The sequence below is a fragment of the Brassica napus genome, chromosome A7, assembly GCF_020379485.1.
Source record: "Brassica napus cultivar Da-Ae chromosome A7, Da-Ae, whole genome shotgun sequence".
In the NCBI taxonomy this organism is placed as follows: domain Eukaryota; kingdom Viridiplantae; phylum Streptophyta; class Magnoliopsida; order Brassicales; family Brassicaceae; genus Brassica; species Brassica napus.
Genome location: NC_063440.1, coordinates 5,806,415 through 5,831,589, shown reverse-complemented (window position 1 = coordinate 5,831,589; position 25,175 = coordinate 5,806,415). Strand labels below are relative to the sequence as shown.

Sequence of the window (25,175 nt, the reverse complement as noted above, 5' to 3'; positions counted from 1 at the left end):
AGAGTGTTCAGTGGATGATTCTATGCTCCCAGGATGGGACCCGGACCTTGCTTACGGCGATGGAAGTGGTACGAGCGAGATCCCTATCCCGAATTTTGATGATTTCTTCGCCGGTCTACCCTCGAGTTTTGATCCTCCCCCGCCTGTGGACGAATCGGGAAGGTCGAGAGTCGTTGCAGAGGAATCTCGTATCATCAATGGGGTTAGTTTTCAAGAATTTTGCCGATAGTTCTATATATTCCTTTTGCCGCCTAAAACATGTTAATTGGTTTTGCAGGGTCTGAACTTGCTTGGCTCGGCCCTTGAGGCGAGCCATAGAGAGGCCATGGTCTATCGCTTCAAAGCGGAGAAGGCAGAGAGGGATCTTGCTCGTATGCAAGGCGAGATGTTGGAGCAAGACTCGAAACGTGCTCGTGATCACGCGAGGGCCGTTCAATAGGCGGAACAGAAGGGTAAGAGGGAGATCATCGAGGTGATGAAGAGTCTTGTTTTTTAGTTCCAGATTGAGTACGGGTACCTCAAGGATGCTTACACTTTGGAGGGTGATTACCGTGAGTGCCGCGGTTCAGTCTTTGGAGGACGCAGGCGGAAGACTATGTTTTTGAGAAGGAGATGAGGTTCATGAAAGATGGCATGAAAAACCATGCCCATGCTGAGACGCTCATTCCCCCGATCGACGGGAGGATCCAGGGATTCTGGGATCCCGTCCCGGTTTCTCCTGATACTGTAGAGGCCACGACCGAGTTCGCTGGTGACGACGAGGAAGTGAACTATTCCGCGGATGCATTCGGAGCTTCCTTGTCCGGGAACTTTGATATGTGAGAGGTGAGGGTTTGACGGTGAAGGACCCTAAGATCGGCTCACTCGAATGGATCAGATCTGGATATGAACTCCGAATGGAGAACTAGATGGATTGAAGGGCCGCACGAAGGTTGCGGAATGGCCATCGATATTCCCGGCTTCAGTTGGTGCTTGATATGACTCACAAGACCACCAAAAGAAGAATCTCGAACCGTTGCTTGATATGACTCACAAGACCAACGAGTTTGAGGGGTGTTTACTTGGATATGACTCACCAAGAAACAAAAAACAAGTTCTAAACGAAGAACAAAGAGTTTAACTCAAACTTTAGACAAAATCGATTTTCTCTATTCCAAATGAAGAGTTTACATACTTATAGAGTTTTGTAGATCTAGGAATTAAATATAAAAGTAGATCTAGATCTAGATCTAGATCTTGATCTAGTCATTAAACAAAAATAAAGACAAGAATAATTAATGTGACATATCGGCTTCCATCAAGATGCATCTGGACCGGCTAAGTCCAAGGCGGTAAGGACAGTCACATAAGCCGGACGATCAGCATGGGTCGCGGGACGTTCTGCTAAGACCGCGGGCGTTCTGATCAGACAAGTTGCGTTCCAACAAAACCCAACTCTTCTGATAGCTTAAGGAGTTTTTCCTTAGAGAAATGTCCAAAGGAAAAGTACATGATTGGATCGAACAAGGTAGAGAGATCATCAGCACGGTCGTCGGTACATGCGGTACGAGCCAATCGAGCCAAAAGAGAGAAGTCTCGATCATTTTGTGAAACCTCATGATCCAAGTCAAGTCTGGCATGATCTTTCTCAAGTCTGGCATGATCTTTCTCGAGTCTGGCATGATCCAAGTCTGGAAAATTTAGTGAATGAAAAGTTTGAACAGAAACTTCCTTGGAGGTTTGAAATCGTTTCCCTCAAGTATGTCCGGTTCCATGTTCCACGAACAGTAGCCTTTAGGCATTCACCAGTGCTTGCTCTTCTTGGAAACTGATCATGCTTATCCTGTTCATTCAAAACAACTAGAGAAACCACATCAAATCTGCGAAAGAAATAATCAAAGAGTTTCTCTATCCTTAAGACATCAAAATCAGGATTCAAGCCCTTAGGATAATCATCAAGCACATGGGCAAGTATCAAACAAGTACAACGATTGCTAAAAATTGGTTTATCAATCTCAAAATCAGGCTAAGTTGTGAAACTGTTAGGAAAAGAATGAGGCAATGCCAATTTTGAAAAATTCTCATCATGAATGAAATCAAATTGATTCTTTGGCCTAAGCAATTTTGGTTCATGCCTTTTCCTAAAACAATTCTCTTTCAAAGCACAGCTCAATGAAAACAATTCATGAAATGGTTTAAGTAAAACGGTTTTCAACCAAGTAAAGATTTGTTTTTGCTTAGAAATTCCAGGATTCAAAACATTTTCATGATGAGTAGAGACAATCAAACCATGATCCCTACGGTGCTTTTGGTTTGGACAGGAGGTTGACTGAGGAAACACCTTTGGTTCGTTGAGGATCGGTTTTGGCTCAGGCCGCTTATTTCTTGGGCATGAATCTCCTTTAGAAGTCTGGTACTCGCGGATAGATGGACTAGAGAACCTCCGGTTTGGAAAATTCATAACTCCTTCCTACGTGAATATTTTCAAGTGATTCCAAGCCTCAGTGAATCCTTGGTGAGTTCCCTTTCCCGGGAAATTGGATTCATGATAAACGATCCTCTGAATGTTGAGATATCCGTTTTGTACTGAACCCCTATCGCTGGCATCTCCAAGGTAGCCGGTTTGGACAACAAAGCTTCTCCAAATCTCAGGTTGTTAGGCACGGTCAATGCTTTCATTTCTCAGAGGCTGAACCTGTCTTTCTTGGATACTCAAAACAAACACTAAAAGGCCAGGATCATATGTGCAAGACAAGTACTTGTTCAATTCAAAAATCAAGATCTCTTTTCGAAGAACAAGTAGCATACATTTCAGCCTTTCAAGATGCACATCAAAGTAAACATTCCAGACCAGAATTTTATCAAGATATGCAACAATAGTATTCATTTTCAATACGTGCATATCCTTCTCAACATCTGAACACACAAACTTAAGTTCAGAATGAGAATCAAATATCAAAGACTCAAGATGTTTTTCAAAGAAAAAGTTGTAAACCACAATATCATCAAGGCTCAAAACAACACAATTATCAAGAATTGATCTCAGAGAATGCCATGTTTTATCAGTTTCAGAACACAAGAGATCAAGCTGCAAAACATAATCACAAAAATCAAGATCACAAAAATCAATTTCAGTTTCAAGTGATTTCTGTTCCATCATCTTTTTAATCAAGAAATCGTCTGATGCCCAAGAGGATGGAAACAAATCATCAGTGATCAGGGCATGTTTAGAAGAACTCGGATCAAAGCCATTCTTTTTGAAAACAAACGAATCAAAAGATTTTCTAGCACAAAAAACAGTTTCTTTCAAATCAAGCTCAAGAGATTTTTCAAAACGATCAAAGCCTTTGCTATGCTTTAAGAACTGATCAAAACTCAAGATTATTCCAGAATTGATGCCGTTTTCTTTTTGAAAACGTGGTTGATCAAGAAGTTCATCAGGTTCAAAGATTTTAAAAGAATTAATTATTCTTTCAAAAACAGATTTTGAAACACAAAAATCTTTCACATTTTCAAGACCAAAACGAATCACATCAAGAGAGCTGATCTTAACAAACATATCAGGCTGAGAATTAAGCAAATTAGATTGCTCACAGTGCGCTTGAAGTTAAAAAGACAAAGGGGCAGGAGTTGTGCCGGGATCAAAGCAAAGATGGCTCTCCATAGCGATGGATGTGATGTTTGTTGCTTCTTCATCAAAGACTGGACCAGGTTCGTCCTCCTCATCAAAGATAGGATCTAGATCTTCATCAAAAAATATCCTAGTGTCAAGACATAATCCTTCATGTGGTAAATCTAGTGGCTCTTCCTCCAAAACTGTGGAGAGAAAACAAGACTACTCGGATGCTCCGGTTGCAAAATGGTTAGTTCTACAATAGCATGATCAATATCAGTTACAAACTCAGGTTCAAGAGAAGGAAGATTACAATTTTTCTCACAAGAAAACAAGCTTTCAATTGGCTCTTCATCAGATTCATCATAGATGGGTAAAGAATCTGAAAAATCTTTCAACTCCTGAACATGTGTTTCAGATTTACCTTTGGATTTCTTGCTGATGAATAGGGATGGCTCAGCTACAGGTGCACGTGTGGATGTACTCTTCTTATGGGTCTGGTTGACGTCCTTGAGGGTTTTCACCACTTCCTCCACAAAGTTATCACAAAACTCTTGGACATCAAACTGAAGCAAACGCCTCTTTGGATCAGCTTCACCTTGGGACGACTTGAAAGGTTCATTGCACCTCCTGTTTGGCTTATCTTGCACACTAACAAACTCATCAAAGTTATTCAAAGAATATTTAAATGAAGATTGAGAGATAGTTTGTTGTGGGAATTTCTCCTTGCTACTTTTCCTTTGAAGACCAAACATCATAACCTGAAAATCTCAACACAAAAGTTAGGAAATAAAACCTCACACTCTCAAGTGTTTAATCTCACTCACTCAAGTGTTTCTCTCAGATTTAGGTGATCACACATAAGTTTCTACTCAATGTTCTAAGAGAAGAAATCAAAGAATCCCAATGGGCAAATCCAAGCAAGCACAAAAGGAATTTCTTAAGAGAGAAAAATAAGATTTTTTATTTATTTGGAATCCGTTTTAACCACCTCAAAGGCTGGATTTCTCCTCAGCCAGCAGGCTTTCTCTTCCACCACCAATCCACAAATCAAACTTGAAACTTTACCTTTTTTTCTTTTTTTTTAAAATCAAATCGTAGATCTCTCTTTTTTTTTTTATAAGTGGATGGTAATAAGGGGCCCGGATTCAAGATAGATAGGAGAAGAAGTGTTTATGAAGAAATGGAAGATGAGAAAGATGAATGATTTAGAAGATACCAAACGAGCGGCTCTGATACCTCTTGAAGGACCCTAAGATCGGCTCACTCGAATGGATCAGATCTGGATATGAACTCCGAATGGAGAACTAGATGGATTGAAGGGTCGCACGAAGGTTGCGGAATGGCCTTCGATATTCCCGGCTTCAGTTGGTGCTTGATATGACTCACAAGACCACCAAAAGAAGAATCTCGAACCGTTGCTTGATATGACTCACAAGACCAACGAGTTTGAGGGGTGTTTACTTGGATCTGACTCACCAAGAAACTAAGAACAAGTTCTAAACGAAGAACAAAGAGTTTAACTCAAACTTTAGACAAAATCGATTTTCTCTATTCCAAATGAAGAGTTTACATACTTATAGAGTTTTGTAGATCTAGGAATTAAATAGAAAACTAGATCTAGATCTAGTATCTAGATCTAGATCTAGTCATTAAACAATAATAAAGACAAGATTAATTAATGTGACTAATCGACTTCCATCAAGATACATCTGGACCGGCTAAGTCTAAGGCAGTAAGGACAGTCACATAAGCGGGACGATCAGCAAGGGCCGCGGGACGATCAGCAAGGGTCGCAGGCGTTCTGATCGGACAAGTTGCGTTCCAACAAAACCCAAGTCTTCTGATAGCTTAAGGACCCTTGCCTTAGAGAAATGTCCAAAGGCAAAGTCCATAATTGGATCGAACAAGGTAGAGAGATCATCAGCACGATCGTTGGTACATGCGGTACGAGCCAATCGAGCTAAAAGAGAGAAGTCTCGATCATTTTGTGAAACCTCATGATCCAAGTCAAGTCTGGCATGATCTTTCTCAAGTCTGGGATGATCTTTCTCAAGTCTGGCATGATCTTTCTCAAGTCTGGCATGATCTTTCTCAAGTATGGCATGATCCAAGTCAAGTCTGGCACGGTGAAAAACATGAACCTCGGTTGAAATGTTCAGAACGTCCTGAACTCCATGCTGAGCTGGCTCCATGTAATGATCTGTGGACTGCGGCACATCAGACGGGAATAAGTTTTTTCCCTTATCTAGTATTTTGCGGCCGAGTGTGGCTTTCGTTCGTCTATGTCCGGCAGAATGTGGCCTTTGAACTTTGTATTGGCCTGTTTAGGCCGTTTTTATCTTTATCGGGACTGGCCGTTGGTGGCTTCGAATCCCTACCGCTATGCGGTTTATATATATAACGGAGGTTTGTTTGAGTTACTTTGTTTCGAATGGGTTTGAAGTAAACATAAGTTGTCGTCTCATATTTAATTCCGTTGAGACGTTCCATCTGTTGGTTTGTTCGAGACGTGATTTTTCGTAAAAAATTATTTATTCTTACGAACTTTCGGGAACGTTGAGACATGAACGGGGAAACATGGTTTAGGATCTCGTATCATTTTTAGATATCATGTCTTGAGATGTTAGAGACCAATGTGATGGGTTTAGGGCAAGACCTAGGTTTACACTCGGTTTTAAGGTTTGTGCGGTGACTAGCCGGCTATCAATTTTCCGGTTGCGATTTCTACCTGATTCGTACCGGTTTAAAGTCCACGATAGGTTCTCGGCTTATATGACTTGTGTGGCACGAATCGAGCATCTTTCCAGAGATAATTTTTAAGCCAACTGGAAGTGCTAGACCCAAATTTTGGATTTTTTTTGTAGCGCGCTTTCGTCCTTGTGTTGGATGTTCGAGGATCAAAAGAGTGATCGAGTTGCATTAGTTTAACACGGCTGGCTTGTTTGTCGGGGCCAATCGACGAACGGGGTGTAAATATTTGTTGGGTTTTTATGATCGCGTTCGAACAATTGTTTGCAGAGTTTTCGATTTTTAACTTGGCGACGTCTCGCAGTTGTTTCGAAGACTGTACGTATATTTTAGGTGCTGAAGAATGACTGCTTTGTGATTTGGACAGGATAAGGCCGTTGATAAGAGTCTAATGTTTGTAGATTTTCTAAGTGTGTCATGAGACTTTTTGCGTTAATTGGAGCGTAAATGTTTAATAAAGAAAATATGTGTATTGTAGTAAAGTTTTAAAATATTCGATTACAATGACGCATCTTTTAAAACTCGGTGGTTGTCGCCATGCTGACCGCCTTGATCGTGGTGACCGTGGCAGGGTCAATGTTTTTATCCGGGTTTTCCGGTTGAGTCGTAGTGTCGGCTTTGGAATCGTGCTGAGTTTCAGTGTCTGAAGCGTTCGCGTCAGCAGACGATATCAAATCGTCTTTCTTTGAAGTGTTTTCGGCCGAAGGTTGAGCTAACTTCGTGTGCTTGCGAGTTGTCCTTGCGGAAGTCGCGATTTACCTTAACTTATGCTCCGCGAGGAAGCATAGCCGCGACTGTTTCTGACAACCCCAGATGGCTGCGACTCCGTTCTGAGTTGGGAATTTGACGCCAAGGTGGTATGTAGATGGAACGACTTTCATGGTGTTGAGCCATGGGGTTCCCCTGATCACATTGTAGATGGCAGGATGATCGACCACCGCGAAATCGACAATTTTTGTGATTTCCTTGGCCATCAGCTGGATCGATCCGAGAGTCATTGACACTTTGCCCGAAAAACCCGTAAGTGGTTTTGGCGTTGGAGGTACTTCTCCGAGTTTGATGTTCATCCGATTGAGAGTGTCGCAGAAGATAACATTGACCGTGATTCCCGTGTCAATGAGGACTCTCCCGACTTCCAGATCTCGTATGACAAGATCTATGAAGAGTGGATCGCAGTGAGGTTGATCGATCCTTCCGGCTGCATCCTTCGTAAAAGTTATCGAGTTTCTTTGACCATCTCGGGGAGGGGACCATGTAGGCCAGTTTGCACTTGATTCGGCCTTCTGTTGGTAAGCCTTGATGGCCAAAACCGTATCGTTGCAGTATTGCGATCCTCCGAAGATCATGTTGACTCTGCGACGATTGTTGTCATTTCCTTTGTCGTCCGGCCTTCTTCCGTGTTTATCCCCAGATTGGTTTCTTTGAGAGGACTTATCCGCGGGCGGATTTCTGTCCATCTTTGAGGGGGCGATCAGTCTCGAGGATGAGATCTTTTACGCTGGTTACTTCCGAGAGCTCATTGCGGCCAATCTCGCTCCTAAGACTTTGCAGTTGGTCGTGGAGTCTCCTCGGGACTGGTGGAACTCGCAGAAGGTGTTTTCGTCGTATTCTTGATTGCGAATCCATGTATTCCCCGTGGTTCGACCTTGATCTGAACTGATCGCATAGTTGTGCGCCCCTTGGAGTTCTTCCCCCTCGTGATGGACGTACTTGTCGTTACGAGAGTTGTTCTTCTCGTTTTTGGGTCTACATCTTTCGAGGATGGTCTTGTCGGCTTATGCTTTTGCGACAAGAATTTTGTTTGCTCTTCGATTATGTTGTAGTCCGTCGCATTGTGGAGGGTGTCCTGGATCGTCTGCGGTTTGTCGAGGGTTATCCACTTTCTGAATTTCGACTAGTACCATAGCGTCTTTCTGAGCGCGTCAATAGCCACTTTGTCGTTTATCCCGCTGACCCTGGACATCATCAGCTTAAACCGGCTGATGAACTCGCAGAGGGGTTCGTCTTCCCTCTGGGACAGACTCCAAAGATCAACATCGGAAGTTTCTCTATCTATGAACATAGAGTATTGCTTGAGAAATTCCGATGCGAGCTATCAGTAACTTCCGATAGAGTTTCGCTCAAGGCGTACGAACCACTTGAGCGCCGCTCCTTCCAGATTCTTGAAGAATAGACGGCAGTAGCGGGCGTCTTTTTCGCCGTCCTTCAGTCTGGCCCTTCCCATCGTGATGTGTGTTAGGGGATTTTTGTGTGGGATCTTTTAGATTACCACGGAACAATGGATAAGCTGGTAAACCTCGAGTGTTTGTGGTTATTTAGTAAGGTTTTTAGGATGTTTAAAGAGAATAATAATAAAATAAGCTTGAAGAAACTTATTATTAGATGAATAGGCAAGAACAAGGTATCGTTACAAGATGTTTTATAAGAACCCTAATTCTAGCCGTCTAACCCTAGTCTCTAAGCCTTGGAGAAGTCGATCCCTTGCTTGAGGGCTGTTGTCGCTCTTATATAGTCGTCTAGAAGTCGGTTTCATTAGGTTAAACTCTTCCATATTCGGAAATATGGAAGGTTCTCCTTGTCGGAAGTTTTCCATTTCTAGGAAAGGAGTAGGGTCCAGGGATCGAGCCCAGGGTTCCCTCTGGTGGGGACCCGGGGAACCCATTTACCAGGGATCCGGGGATCCGAGTCCTGCCTGGAGGCTGGGGGAAATAATACTGGGATATTTTTCCCCAACAGTTTGCCCCTTATTTCTCGACTTTTTCATTGAAGTCGGGAAATAACCTGTGCACTCAAGTCAACCAGGGTTACTCATTGTTAGCCTAGGTTCCACTCAAGTCGGAACTCATTCTGAACCTAGGTAAGGACCGGTCCCTTCGTGTTCAGTCGATATCTGATAGTAATTTCTTCTATCTTCTTGGAGATGACAAGGCTGGAGCTTTGTCATGCAGTTCACGCGCGGGTCCAAAAAGATAGGAGTCTTTTCCGTTCCCGGATGATTTCTTCTTTTAATATCAGAGATTCGGCTGATATTTTTCTTCCTTTCTTTTGCGAAGGAATCTTTTTGAATTTTGAATCCCGCGGCCCGAGATCTGGTGAGATGCGCGTCTTTCCAGGGAAGACTTTCAACGGCTTCTTCTTTTTTGTATATATTTCTACACGCTCTTCTTTTGTTCCTCACCTTTCTTCGTCTTCGGCTCAGGTACTTCTCTCATCCTTCTTTCTTTAGCTTGTCTGGTGTGATTAGTTTTCTTATTCTGCTGTGGTCGCCATCTATCGATTAGGAACCGATCAATCATGTCCAAACGATCCGCTTCTCTGACGTCCCCGATGACCGATAGAGTTGGCTCAAGGAGAAGAATGGATTCTCCGGCTTCACGATCCGACAGCTCTCCTAACCCAGGCGCGGGGTCAGAACAAGACGTAGCAGCTCCTTCCCCGATAGGTCCTCCATCTTGGAGATTACTCCTAGCCATTCAGAACCTAGGCGATCTAGAAAACCTATCCTTTAGAGTTAACGAGGTTTTGTACTCCTACCATCTGGCCCCTCTTAATGGGAATGAAGGTCGGCTCCATCTTCGTCCTCATAGTGGATTGTCTATTGTGGAGGAGCTGTCGAGAAGTGATCGTAAGGGGTCTGCTTTTATTTAAAAGTGGCAGGAACGATACGTTTTTATGGCGCTCCCTGGGCACTTCTATCATTGGAACTTTATAGGTGGGTCTAGGGGATACGCATGATTCTGCTCTGTCTGATCTCTGACCCTCTTTGTTGTGTTTGCAGCTGGAATGCATCCTGACATTCCAGAGGGAGAGGATATTGTGGTTCGAGCACGCCAACTTCCTCTTGATCGTCGCCAAATATCTTTCTTGCTTAGTGAGAGTGCCTTGCGACGTAGCAGCCTCTGGGTAAGCGTTTTCACTTTTGATTGCTTTGCTCTACATACTCGTGAGGATTGACATTCTTTGGCTCAAGAAGCATGTCTGGAGATACTAGCAATGATCCTTTCGTAGCTTATCAAAAGGCAGCAAAGAGTATGTCCGCAAAAAAGGGTCTGCGAGCAGAACCGTATCCGGCGATGATTTGATGATTACTGGAAGTCGTCAGGCGACGATGGTGAAAATCGAACCCTCTGTTTTGACTCGTGCTAAGAAGGCCAGGGCTGGAGGTGTGGCGACACGGGCGTCATACCAGTCGGCTGAAGTTGTGTGTTCTGCGGGGAATCTTGCCGCGGCTTTATCTAACTTAAATCTTCAAGTGTTTCCTCATGATGGTACAACTCTCCCTTTGGGAAAGCCCCTGGAAGTTATCCAGGTTTTTCAAGGAGGACTTCTTCGGGTATGTTGTTATGATTTTGATTTCTTTCCGTTCCGGATCTTTGATAGCTTGATGTGGTTTTGTGTAGAACATCTCCCAGCTATATCACCTTGGCGAGCAGCTGTCTCTTGAGAGCTCGTCGATCAGCCGAGAGGAGCTGGAAAAACTGAAGAATCAACTTTCGGAGGAGAAGACCCAGCGCCTAGCCCGTGAATTAGAGATTCGTGATCTTAAGGATAAGATCAATGATGTGGAGAGGTCGGCCGAGATATCCTTGGTGGATGCATTGAGCGTTGGCAAGAAGAACCAGGAGCTAGAAGAGGCCATGGAAAATCTGAGGCTTGAGACGGTGATGGCTGTAAGCGGGGCAATAATTACCGCTCGGTGGGAGTTGATGAGAGAATGGTTGCAGAGAAAGAACGACCAATAGGATCTGGCCGAAGCTTTGGCGCAATACAAGATAGTGGTCTTGGAGGAGGCCAAGAATAAAGGTTCCCCGGTTCCTACATTTGAGAACAAGCCCACCATTCCTCCGGATTCTGGGATGGATATCGATTCAAGGCCTGGGGGATCTTCCTTCTAAATTTATGTTCTTTCCTTTGTTGTAGTAGCGGCCTTTCTTGGCTTGCTCTGAATTTGTTTGAATGATGGCCCTGTTGGGGCTTTAAATAAGATTTTCTGGATTTTCTTTTTCCTTCTTTTGAGATCTTTATATGATTCTTGCTTCTGCGATTGTCTCTCTTTTGGAAAAAATCCAGGTCGTCTGATGATCTTAGGATCTTGGATCGTCTTCGAAGAACTGGAGGGTCAAGCGTTGATCCAATCGTTTGGTAACCTTGAGCCTTTCTGGGCTTTTTAGATATGGATTCAGGGATCTTGAAAGTCTATATTCCTTTGAACCTCTGGATTTTACGACGATCGGACCTCATAGGTCTCATAGGGTTGAATCTCTTTCGAGGCCCCTGGGATCGCTTAGAGACTTTAAATGACGTTGGGACCCGGAGGTCCCTTTTTAATAACCCGTAGATTCTGGACCCTGAGGTCTTGAATTGGACTCATAGTCCTTGGACCCTGAGGTTCTTTTTAGGGAACCCGTAGGTTCCTGACCTTTAAAGCCTATATGAGCCCGAAATTCTCAGAATCCGAAATTAAGTTATAAAGAGAACCGATAGGTTCCTGACCCTGAGGTCTTGTTTTAGCCTCATGGTCTTTGGACCCTGAGGTCCTTTTAAGGAACCCGTAGGTTCTTGGGCCTAAGGCCTATCTGAGCCCGGAGTTCTCTCTCAGAACCCGAAATTAAATTATAAAGAGAACCGATAGGTTCCTGACCCTGAGGTTTTGTTTTAGACTCATGGTCTTTGGACCCTGAGGTCCTTTTAAGGAACCGATAGGTTCTTGGCCCTAAGGCCTATCTGAGCCCGGAGTTCTCTCATAACCCGAAATTAAATTATAAAGAGAACCGATAGGTTCCTGACCCTGAGGTATTTTTTTAGACTCATGGTCTTTGGACCCTGAGGTCATTTTAAGGAACCCGTAGGTTCTTGGCCCTAAGCATCTGAGCCCAGAGTTCTTTCTCAGAACCCAGAATTAAGTTATAAAGAGAACCAATAGGTTCCTGACCCTGAGGTCTTGTTTTAGACTCATGGTCTTTGGACCATGAGGTCCTTTTAAGGAACCCGTAGGTTCTTGGCCCTAAGGCCTATCTGAGCCCGGAGTTCTTTCTCAGAACCCGGAATTAAATTTTGAAGGGACCACATTCTGCCACTCTAGGTGTGGCCACTCTCGGATCCTGTTGGGTATCGCTTTCTACCGCTCGTGGCTGGTCACTATCGAGTTCCCGTGCTGCACTCTGCTTTCTGCAGAAAGCCACTATCAGTCTTAGAGGGTGCTGGTTTGGGTGAAAACCCAAGTGCCAGACTCACGCTGTTTTCCACGGCTGGAGAAACATGATATTATTAAGGTGCTCCCTAACTTTTGCACTTTCTCAGTGGCAATTATACCTCGTGTCCCCTGTATTAATTTAGCACGTAGTGTTTTAATATATGTACCTTTCTCTTTTTTGGTATTTTAGTTTGGGACCCCGATATGCCTGAGGCTATACAGGGGTTTTAGGTAGTACTGACGGCATACGCAGGCTTGCGCAGACCCATTCCTACCTTATGTCTCATACCCATTTTGTTTTTGTGTGGTCGTGCCACTTCTAATTGACGGTTGGCCAGGATCGGAAGTCTCTTTGACCTGATCCAGCTTGTTTGCCCCTTTAAGTATTATGGTATTCGTACTCTCTTATAATCGGAACTATTTTATTATATAGGCTATGTCCGTAGACTTTCAGCGTACATATGAGTAGAAAAACATAATGCTTAAATAAAAGATTAAATAATTATAGAAATCATGGTCCGGAGACCGTACAAGATATCAGCTTGCGAGATACCCTAGTGGTTAGGCCATGTTTTACGTCTTATTGCTGCGTGACCCGTGGGATTCGACTTGCTTTTGAGACAAATGTCTTCGCTGGAGGGTTCCGCCATCCTCTGTAGGGTTCTGCATCATTTTTAATCTAGGGACATCATTTGGGAGTTGTTTCATGCCCCAGCCCTTGCGGATCTCTGTGTTGTTGACGTTCGGGGGCCACTGTCTTCTATCGATGCAGGTTTTCAGCGCTTCCTTGAAGCATGTAGTTGCATTCATCCACTGGAGCAAATGTGTTCGGAGGTCTCCTATCTCTCTCTGGTGCCAGCTGGGAGCTCTCTTCCGAGGGGGTTTTTTCGAGGTGTTCGTGCCCCACTCGTTTATCTGTGAGATTGCCGGTTGATAACTGTTGAAGCTTCTGGCTATCTTATCTATGTGAGGCGGAGGACGAGGGTCCTGTGGGGACCAGATTTTGCGAGCAGGTGCAGCCTTGCAGGTTCTTAGGGGAGACCATGGGAAGCGGTCGACGTAAGCTGTCTGGAAACTTTTTGGATGTAGGGTCCGGACTATGCAGAGGTTTCCTGAATTACCCCTATTGTTGACCCCTGATTACCGATTCTGCGGGATCTGAGGTCTCCTTTGTAATTGCTATAAGACCTTGGTCTTCCCTTTTAAGGTGGTCTGGTAGCAGGACCTAGAATTCTCCTGATCTCCTCGGATTGCTTTTATGCCCAGGGTGTAGGGAACTTCACTATTTGATGGAGGGTTGAGGGGACTGCTCCCATGTCGTGAATCCATGGTCATCCTAAGATCATGTTGTATCCCTTCAGCATATACTGGCAGAACAACCTCCCCAGCGGTTTGCTTGAGCTCGCCGCTGAACCTGATGAGTGGAGTTACTTTGCCCGTCAGGGTATTCTCCTCTAACCCTAGGTCCTGGTACGCCATCAGGAAGATGATATTGCTGGAGGACCCGTTGTCTACTAGTATTCTTTTCACCAAACAGTTCGCTATGGTGAGGGAGACAACTAGAGCGTCATGGTGGGGAGCTAATATCTTCTCTTGCTCCTTGGCTGTGAAGCTTATCTCGTCAGTACCTAGAAGTAGGCGTTTAGGTTGAGCAGTCTCCAGGCCGTGTTTAGCATTACGGGTGCTCTTCTTCGCAGCTGCATGACTCACGCCACTTACTTCCGAGCCTCCTGAGATGACATGAATCACCCGGTCCTGGCGAGGTGGTGAGCTTGGTGCGTCTCCTTTGGATTTCCCTGATGCTTCTTTGCTAAGATGAGCCTTGTCTTTCTCTGAAAGGAATTCTCAGAGATGCCCCTTTTGGAGCAGTTCGTTGACCTCGATCTTCTGGGCGACACAGTCTTCAGTTTTGTGGCCGTGATCGCGATGGAAGTCGCACCAGAGTCTCGGGTTCTGGAATGAGTCAGGTGCTTACATCTTTGGGGGCCACTTGACCTGTTGGCCTATCTGCCTCAGCGTGTTGACCAGCTCTGGTGTGGATGTTGAGAGATGGGTGATATCTGGCCAGGTAGACACAGACATCCCCGCTTCTTTTTCTAATGGTCGATATTGGAACCTGCCCCGGTTCCTGCTTTCGGAGTCCTTGGATCCCTTTTGGGAGGATCTTTCTTCTCGGTCTCCCCGGTCTGATCAGGTGGACCTCTGATCCTGTTTGGGTTGAGCCTTGGCACGGCTAGCGACGTCCTCTTCCCACTTCACATGTGCCCACGTTCGGGATAGCACATCCTCCATGGTTTTGCAAGGGTACATGGTTAGCTCTTTGTAGATCCCTCCGTATGGAAGTAAGCCTCTCTTGAAGGCAGAGATTACGGTAGGGATGCTGCATTCAGTGACAGCTACCTTCTCTTGATTGAAACGGGCTATGTAGTCCCGCAGGGGTTCTACTCGATGCTAGAGGATCTCATAGAGACAGTCTGAAGTCTTCTCCAGGCTCCTGCTACTCGCGAATTGTTCTACGAACTTGTCGCTCAGGCCGACAAAGGAAGATATGGACCTGGTAGGGAGATTGATATACCATTGCAAGGCGGGTGTAATTAGAGTGGAGCCGAACCCTTTACACATGGTAGCTTCACGGGACTCCTTGGGGAGCGCAACCGCTAGCATCCTCTGTTTATATTGTGTGATATGATCGTCGGGGTCTCTGGTGCCATCGCACATCTTGATGCTGGGGAAGGAGAATTTCCGAGGCACTCGACTGAGGTGATCTCCTCTGCGAAGTGAGTATCTGTGTACGAGTCGGGGTTGCTCCTCTGGATTGGGGGAGCTACTCCTGGTATACGTTCCACTATGGATTGCATGGCGTCGAACCTCTTAGAAAACATCTCCTCCAGATAGTCGGTTATGGAAGACTCGGCTGCCGTCTTCTCGGGTTCTTCTTTCTCGGGTTCAGGTTTGGAATAACTTTCCTCTAGGTCGTGGATCTGGTGATCCTCGATCCCTTCTCGTGTTGCCCCGGCCGCTCCGGATGCAGGAGTCGCGTTAGTTGTGCCTTCTCCGGTGCAAGAAGCCACGATATAAACCGCAAGGACGTGGGTGGAATAGGGTGACGTACCAGCGGATGTGGTACTTACCTATTAAGGATAGACTGAAGAGAATATATCAATCTGAAAAGACGGGAGCAGACAATACTCGCTTTCGCCAGTCTTCTTGACGCCACATAACCTTCCACCAGAGATGTGTATGGAAAAGGAATTGCTTTTCATGAGTATATTGATACATGGGCCAAAGCATCCGAAGAGGTCCCTTGATGTTTTTCTACAGCCTTTGATAGAAGAATTGAAGGAATTATGGTCAACAGGCGTGCAGACATATGATTGTTCATTGAGAACAAACTTTACAATGCGAGCAGTTCTTTTGTGGACCATTAGTGACTTTCCTGCATACGGGATGTTGTCAGGTTGGAGGAGGCTATCTTGTCCTTATTGTATGGAAAGCACAGACGCATTTCAGCTGAAGAATGGTAGGAAGACGCCCTGGTTTGACTGTCATTGGAGATTTCTTCCCATTAACCATCCGTACCGAAGGAATAGAAAATTGTTTCGGTCAAAAAGGGTTGTACAAGACACCACTCCACCATATTTATCTGGAGAGGAAATCAAGAAGGAGATTGATTACTATGGTGGACAAGACACAATCAAGAAAGGGGGTAATTGTCATACTATTGCAAATATGTCTGTTGGTTACGGGACACATCATAATTGGCATAAGAAGAGTATATTTTGGGAACTTCCATATTGGAAGTATCTACTTCTATGCCACAATCTTGATGTGATGCATGTAGAGAAGAACTTCTTTGACAACATCATCAATACATTGTTGAACGTCCCCGAGAAGACAAAAGATAACAAGAACTCAAGGTTGGATTTGCCTGTATTATGTTATAGGATTGAGCTGCATATTAAAAACAATGAGGAAATTCCAGTTCCCATTTTCAGATTGTCAGCAGAAGCAAAAGGAGCGTTGTTCAAGTGGGTGGCATCAGATGTGAAGTTTTCTGATGGATATGTTTTAACTCTATCAAGATGTGTTGATCAGCAGGGACATAAGTTTTTAGGGATGAAGAGTCATGACTGTCATGTGTTTATGCAACAACTTCTACCATTTGCATTTGCAGAGTTACTTCCAAAAAATGTTCATGAGGCACTTGCAGGTAACAAATAAAGTTATTATTACTTCTTGATAGAAAAAAAGTTATAAAAGTATCTTACATTGGCTTGTACAATTGTAGGCATCAGAAATTTTTTCCCACCTCTGATTCTAGTATCTTTCTTCTCTTTTTTTCAAATATAACAACGGTAGTCCCTAATTGGTAGTAAAGGACTTCATCCCACATTGGTCATAAATTTTCGTTTCTTTAACGACTGCTAGTCTCTCATTGGTCGTAAATAAAAATAATAATTTAGTCCCTTATTGGTCGTAACACTATTTGGTCTCCCATTGGTTGTAAATTTACACCTCCTATACGACCCTTAGTCGCTCATTGGTCGTAATATTACAAAAGTTATAAAAGTATCTTACATTGGCTTGTACAATTGTAGGCATCAGAAATTTTTTCTCACCTCTGATTCTAGTATCTTTCTTCTCTTTTTTTCAAATATAACAACGGTAGTCCCTAATTGGTAGTAAAGGACTTCATCCCACATTGGTCATAAATTTACGTTTCTTTAACGACTGCTAGTCTCTCATTGGTCGTAAATAAAAATAATAATTTAGTCCCTTATTGGTCGTAACACTATTTGGTCTCCCATTGGTTGTAAATTTACACCTCCTATACGACCCTTAGTCGCTCATTGGTCGTAATATTACAACCCATTTACGACTAACACCAAAACTCTATATATACGCGGACCTCGCGAAGCCATTTGGTTGCTCATTCCCTTCTCTCTAACAACGATTTCCCTTCTCTCTCTTGGTAATTTTTTATTTTTATTTTGTTTTAGTTTTAGGTGGTTAGTTAGGTGATTAGATTAGGTTTGGAATTAGTTTAGGATGGATGTAGATTAGGATGGAGATAGATTATGATGGAATTAGAATAGGTTTAGATTATTTTTATATAAAAAATTTGAATTGTTTCTAAACGTCAATTTTTTTTTGGTCAGATTGGCGATATATATTGCTATGGCTAGCGGTAGACAGAGACTTAGGAACCTTACGCCTAGAAACTCTTACGCGAATACCTTTCTCGGACAGGTGGATCCATCAGCTTCTTCGTCCGGCACATCATCTGGCCAAGAGAATGTCCCTGAGAGCCAAGTTCCTACTGCTCCGTATGTGCCTCCACAGGCATATGACCCTGCAGCTTACTATCCGCAGTTTGATGACCCTGCTCCATTCTATCCCCAGTACGATGAAACTCCACAGCAGCCTCGGCATGATCAGCATCATTCTCCACACCATCCTCAGCAGCAGTTTACTGCTCCCGAAGCTGCTCCGGCTCCTGCAGCTGTTCATCCAGATTTGATGGTGCCATCGAATGCACCATATGCAAGATATACAGTGGAAGACCTTCTCCAGATGCCGGGACGAGAAGGTTTACCAATCATCAATCAAGATCGACCACCCAACACTTACTGGTAATTTTTAATATTTTAAATCAACTAATTATACATATTGGTCTAAATATATGTATTCTTTCAAATTTTGTAGGTTTTTGACGGACAATTGTGTGGGACAGAGCGTTGGAGATATCATCAGGACAAACTTCCGGGAAGCGCATCCGAATTGGTCTCTTACACCGGACCATGTTCGGAGGACTTCGTTCAAGTGCTTCGCGGTTAGTTTTAAATATAATTTTATTTATTTTTAATTTAGAAAATAATAATTTAATTAATTAATTTTTTTTATTAATTTTTTTTATTAATTTTTTTTATTAATTTTTTTTATTAATTTTTTTTTGAAGCAAAAATGGAATTGGTCCATTGCTGTCAACGAAACGTTGAAGGAAGCGTTCTACAAAAAGGCGATGGCTCGCCTAAAGAACATTGTTGGTGATTGGAAGGAGAAGTGGAGGGTTCTGGGGGATGACGCAAAAGAAGCAAACCTCAGCAATGACAATTGGAAGGGCTTGAAGGCTTATTGGAATTTGCCTAAGTCAATTCAAAGGTCTCTCACTTGCTCAACGGCCCGGTTGACCCGTGATGAAGATGGTAACCTGCCAATACCTCATACTTCCGAACAGATTCCACACGCTGGGAGGACACTACAAATTGTAAGTCTTTGATCTTTTTAATATTTATTAAATATGTATTAATTAAGTATTTATTGAATGCGTGAGTTTAATTAAATTTTTTTTTTAATACAGGCTGCCCAAGAAGGAGCACCACCATCTCTGGCCCGAGTTTACAGGACGACACACCAGCTTTCTGATGGCACCTTTTTGCATCCTCAAGCAGAGAGGATCTGAAACAATGTTGTGGCTCGGATCCAGGAGGTCTAGACTCAGTTGTCGCCTATGATGCACGGGGACGTGAGTTTGGGTGACGTCCCGGTACCGGAAACGTAGCCTGTCAATCGAAGATGAGTTTGCCTGCAAAAAACTTTGATTAGTAATTTTATCAATATCCCTTTGGGTATGAAGTATTTGACTAGACAATTTGTTTAAATCTAGCATGACTGGTGATACGAAGCGGTCATGCATGTCCTCGTAAGTCTGCAGCCTATCATCCATGGCTGAGATCTTAGTGTCGAGCGATGTGATGGTACACACATCGATCGATGTGGCTGGTTGTTGGTCCTTCTTGCGAATGGTGTCCAAATCTTGCTGTAGTTGCTCAATTTTAGTGCTCAGCCAGTCCACGTTGTTGTTGAGAGGGTAGTACACGTCGTTTATCCTCGTGTTGATGTTTGAGACTTCCCATTCATCCTTGTGTTCTACTGAACATTGCGGTTCTGCAGAGATCTGGGCTGTAGGAAGACTGACGTCGATCGATGGTGCATGTGGTGAGTCGATCGATGTTGAGGTCGTGGCTTCCTTCTCAAGTTGCTGACGTAAACTCTCAATTTCTGTCCTCATTTGTACCATACTTCTGAAAAGCTCATTGTAGCCTCTATCAAAAGGTTGATGTGTATCTTCTACCAATGATTTGAGTTCCTCTCTCAGTTTTTTCTGAGCTCCACAAATACCAGTCACCATCTCGTTGATTTCATCTTTGGTGTAGAGTTCTGGTGCCAGTCTTGTGAGTGTGAAGGAAGTGGCGTGTTCTGGAAGGCAAATGTGGCCCTCTTCAAAAAGAAATGCTCTTTCCAGTAATTTCCTGATGTCATCCTTTGTGACAGGTATCATCTCACTAGCTACGCCTCGTGCGTGTCCACACTCATCTCTGTAGACTCCATACTCGTCCCTTCGTTCCCAAGTGAACTTTCTGGCTCCATACATGTCAAAAGCGCGGTATCCAAATTCATAACGTCTGTCGATCAACGTCGGGTCATCCTTACCGATCGACGTTGGTGTTATTCTGTCGATCGATTTCTGAGTTGTCCCGTCGATCGATGCATGGCCTTTTGGTTGGCATGATAGATCTGGATTGATTTTTGTTGCGGCGACTTCTACGTGTTTGTTAGGATTGGTTTGAATGACGTCTGGAGTGCCACGTTGCTGTGAGAATAGGTTGTCAGGTCCATTGGCCACTTGAAGGATATCTGCTATGTCCTCTCTAGACACTTGTAAGATCCTTCCATCTATTGCACGTGCGTTGCCATCTGGGTCCCTGAAAATACCAAATTCATCAGGAGTTAGAAAACCGTAATCAATTTTTGCATTATCATTCAATTTAGAAATAGAAAGATTAGGTTTAAGAGTAGTATCGATCCATGTTGATACAGATGCATCGATCGAGGGCAGAATAGTTTCTGCTGAACTTGTGTTCTTGAGATAATTGCTCTTCATGAATTTTCATGTTGATGTAGATGGAAGAGTGTTCATCTTTTCTGCTTGTGTGTCTGCTCTGGTGTGTGGAGGTGGTTTCAGGGGTGCAAAACGTTTTAAATAGGTATCTATAAGCCTAGTTTGAGAGGGAATATTCTCATGTTCCTGGATTTTCGCTGCAGCGCGAATATCGATCGATTTTCCTCTGTGGGTGTCGATCGATGTGAGCGGTTGTTTTGCTGGAAGAGGGTGGGTATCGACCGATGTGGAGTGCACTTCGTCGAGCGTTGTTGGGAACGTGTTGGTGAACTTATGCGTTTCAAATATTTCATCCTGCAAAGATATTTCTATTGCACGTTCCTTCCAATAATCCTCATCGTATTCTTCTGTGTGTTCCTCGTTAGGTGAAGCAATTACAGTGTCAACTGGAAAACTTTCATGGAAATCACTGTCTGCCCAAATGCCTATGAAATAATCATCACGTCCTCTCTTGCTTGGAGGTTGGAAGACAAAGTGTGGATGATTAGGTGAAGCGAAATGGTCAACCGGCTGATCAACGTCGAGCGACGTGTTGTTCCGGTCATCAATCACTGTTGACTCATTGGGATCGATCGATGGAAAAGTGGGGGTGTCGATCGATTCCGAGTACTCTGATTCGTACTCTGCTCCACAATGGCATGCGCCAATGAAGCCAAGTTCTTTCCCGTAATCCACAGAATTAATAACCTTTCTCTTAGGTTGGATAGGGTCGTAGTGGATGTTGGGGTCTATCAGCGTCAGACAAAATTTGTTTTTGTTCATGTCACATACAGCTCCTACTGTAGCTAGGAAAGATCTTCCAAGCAAAAGTGAAGAGTTCCAGTTAAGCTCGATGTCTAGGACATGAAAATCTACAGGGACAACAGCATTAACAATCTGTACCTCCAGATCTCTTATGATATCTCCTGATCGTTTTTCTGAAAGATCCACGAAGGTGAAGGATTCTGTTGAAGGTTTGATGGTCAAACCAAGCTGGTCTGCCATGATCCTAGGGAGGATACTAACTGATGCTCATGTGTCACACATAGAATGGGGAAATTCAACACCCTTGACTACGCATGGTATTGCAAACTTCCCAGTATCACTCTTCTTTGTCAATGTGATCATGTGTTTCATATTCTCTCTGACTTGATGAAACATTCTCCTAATGTCCTCCTCAGTTACCTTTGTTTCTCTGAAGAACATCCACAACCGGTGTGTGAAATAAGCTTCATCAAAAGCTTTTTTGATTGAGATTCTGAGGACTCTCTTAGTGAAACCATCCATCTCCTTATCATTAGCTTCCCTCTTAAGGTTCTTAGGAATTTTCTCCTTTCCTTTCCTTAACCTTCTCCCTTCATTTTCCTGATCTTCTTGAACTGGTTCTGGTGAACTATTTAAAGGGTTGGGTTTTGGTTCGAGTGGGTTAGCTAATTGTTTCGGTGGTGGTTTGAGTGCGTTGATATAGTCATTATCGATTGAGGGAAACCGCACTCGGTATTTCGCAGGTGCATGTCGATCGATGGGAGGTGTGTTGTGACGATCGATGTCGGACTCACTCTGTCGATCGGTGGTTGGCTCGGCCGATCGATCGATCTTATCATAGAAAGGGGAGGGTGGGTGAGGATGCTTAGCTGCGAATTCCTCATGAGTTAGAATTCGAACTGCATTGCATTTAGTCGATTTAGCGGACGATGTCGATCGATGACTAGAGTAATCCGTCCATCGATCTTCGTTATGGTCTGTCGATCGATGCGAGTTCATCGACATCGGTCGACACCATTGGGATCCGCCGAGACTCATGGATCTTTCGATTTCGAAATCTCCTTCCTCAAGCTTTTCATGTCTCACCACTTGCCAGAAATCATCATCTATGATGGCATTTACGTGGTGTTTTCCTTTATCAGCTCCTGCCTCTCTAGCGAAAGCTTCTTGCCTCTTTATAGTTTCGCCAGTCTGAATCACTTGCGTTTCAAGTTTTCTCACCTGAGTCCCTAAGGTCTCGATTTTAGTGTTCAGATTGTTGTAGGCGGAGTCTATTTTACCGTTGAAATCCACAGTGATTTGTTGTTGTCCCAACAGTACTCGATCAAGCATTTCTTCGATCTTACTTTCCTGAGTCTGGGGTGGTGGATTCTGGTAGTAGGAGTTCGAGTAGCTTTTGCTGTTGTTGAAGGGTTTTTGAAATTGTGAACTCTGGTTACTTCTTTGACCATTTCCAAAGAAGCTTATGTTTCCGCCCTGGTTTCCAAATTTCTGGAATCCGGTACCTCCGATGTAGTTCACATTTTCTTCTCCTTCCGTATCTACTACTTCTCCTTCAGCTAAACAGACTTGCTTCCTAAGAAGCTCGTGAACCACATCTAACTTAGCTCTTACTTCGTCCATATGTTCCTTCCCGATAGAGGCTACAGACTTCTTCCGTTCAGAGTCAGTGTTTTTGGTGCTGCTGCTGTTAGCAAGGTTTTCGATAAGTCTCACAGCTTCTAACGGATTCCGAGTAGTGAAGTTTCCTTCACTCGCTGTATCAAGACCAATTTGATACTGTAAGGCGAGACCTCGGAAGAAAGTGCTTAGCAGCTGCACTTCGTTAAATCTGTGGTGTGGACAGTCTCGCTGGAAGAACCTAAATCTAATCCACGCATCTTTGAAGGACTCTCCAGCCTCTTACGAGAATGTGGAAATTTTGTTTCGAAGTTCTTCAGCGCGCGCCTCATCGAAGAAGTTTCGTAAGAAAGCATTCTTGATGTTGGCCCAGGATGTTAAGGATCCTGTGGGTTGCTGCCTAAGCCAGTGCATCGCTTCTCCATTCAGCGTGTATCTGAAGAGCTTGCACAGCAGGTAATCTTCGGGGACTCCTTCCATCCGAATTGCAGCGATTAAATCCTCGAACCGTTCTAGATGGTCTGTAGGATGCTTGTGCGGTAACCTAGAGTAGGGTATCTGCGACACGAGAGTGTAGTATTGAGACTTCAGCTCAAAATTCTGCTTCTGGATCTCTGGAAGTCGAATAGCTGATCTGTTGGAATAGTACTCATCCGGGCGATTGTAGTCGGCCAGTGGTTTCGATCGAGCGTCCTCATCTACAGGTTAAGCAGCTCCTGTAGTATCAGCATCAGGGATTACAGTCCCCTGAGCGTCTAGTTTCTGACATGTTGCATTACGCAGATGACAGTCCTGGTCATACAGGTTTCCGTTCTCATCATGTGTTAGAATAATAATGTTTACCATTTTTGACGACACGATATCAATCGACATACGCGGTGTAGTATCGATCGTTGTCGAACGATTAGGATCGATCGACGATGAATGTCTGGTGTCGGTCGACGGTTGGTTGTGAGTATCGATCGATGACAAAGTTGTAGCGTCGAGCGATGTGTAACGTTGACCTCTACGGATGGTGCATTCCAAGTGAGCAGGATCGTCTGAGAACAGCAAGTCTTTCTCCTTGTTGCTTCTGGTACCGCTGGGCATGCACCTGAAAAGACAAGAAAAAGATTATGTTAGAAAGGGGGGTAGAGAAGAGAATAAGAATCAATAAAACTAAATCTAATGGCGATCAAAGCTCCCCGACAACGGCCCCAAATTTGATACCACTCAAATTACCCTAATGAGTGTTACTCTCATCAAAAGAGGTTCAGATGTAGTACTTAGGGATCGAATCCACAAGGAGCTAAGGAACAATTAAATCTAGTGTTTATTAATTCTAAGAGTTGTAAATGTTTAAATGAAATAACAATAGTAACAAGCGAAGCAAATAGTAAATGTAACTTGCTTGGAAATGATATTAGATGCAGGACCACTATTCAGGTGTTGGAGATTATAATATCTATAGATGCCTATTTGTTGCATGCATGATATGTTAGAGCTCAACCGCTTAAGTCAGTGATCAGCTGTCGCATGTTTCACTGGTTAACAGGCTAGATCTCGTGTCTCAACGGTTAGTATGTTGACAACGAAAGAGTGTCGATCGACGGTCCTATTGGGATATCGACCGATACACTTTGCCTAAGTCGACCGATAGTCAGTTGAGGACATCGATCGACGGGTTCTAGCCAGGCCTATGCGCGAGTATGATATGCCCTATTAAGATACTAAATTGGCGGTTAGCCCTCTCTAGCAGTCCTAATATGATAGATAGATGTCAGGATGGGATAACAAGGGTGCATGAGTATGCAATCCTATAATCATGTTCTAGTTAGCAAGGCTAAAACAAGCAATGAATACAAATCTATCATGAATATCACAACAAGGCAGATCTATAGTTTGGGGCTAATCCCACAAACCTATCTGAACCCTGGATCTAATAAATGAACTACTCAGACATAGCAAAGCAATTCATAACAATGAAGAAATGGGAATTCATAGTATAGATGAAAAGAAATGAAAACAAGAAGTTCCAATCACAAGTGATCTTCTCTCCAAAACTCTCTCTCTCTCTCTCAAAGTAAAACTGTAACAAAAAGCTCTCACTGCCGTCAAAACACTTAGGCAGTATATAATCTACTAGGTTAAAAACTCGTCAGAGCATTTTTGTAATTTGGCTTGGACTTGGGCTTCAAGTCCGCTGGATCCAAAATGCCGCATGTCCAATGTCTCGACATCGATCGATGGTACTTGTGTACATCGATCGATATTAATCTTCATTTGTCGAGGCATCTCATGGTGTCAATCGACAGCACTGGATGTGCATCGAT

General features: G+C 43.7%; 1 non-coding gene across 1 annotated transcript; it reads left to right on the top strand.

Moving 5' to 3' along the window:
• The first annotated feature begins 23,071 nt into the window (after positions 1–23,071).
• LOC125576776 lies at positions 23,072–23,178 on the top strand. Its single transcript, XR_007315202.1, has one exon. It is a non-coding gene; the product is annotated as a small nucleolar RNA R71 (small nucleolar RNA).
• Positions 23,179–25,175: the final 1,997 nt, after the last annotated feature.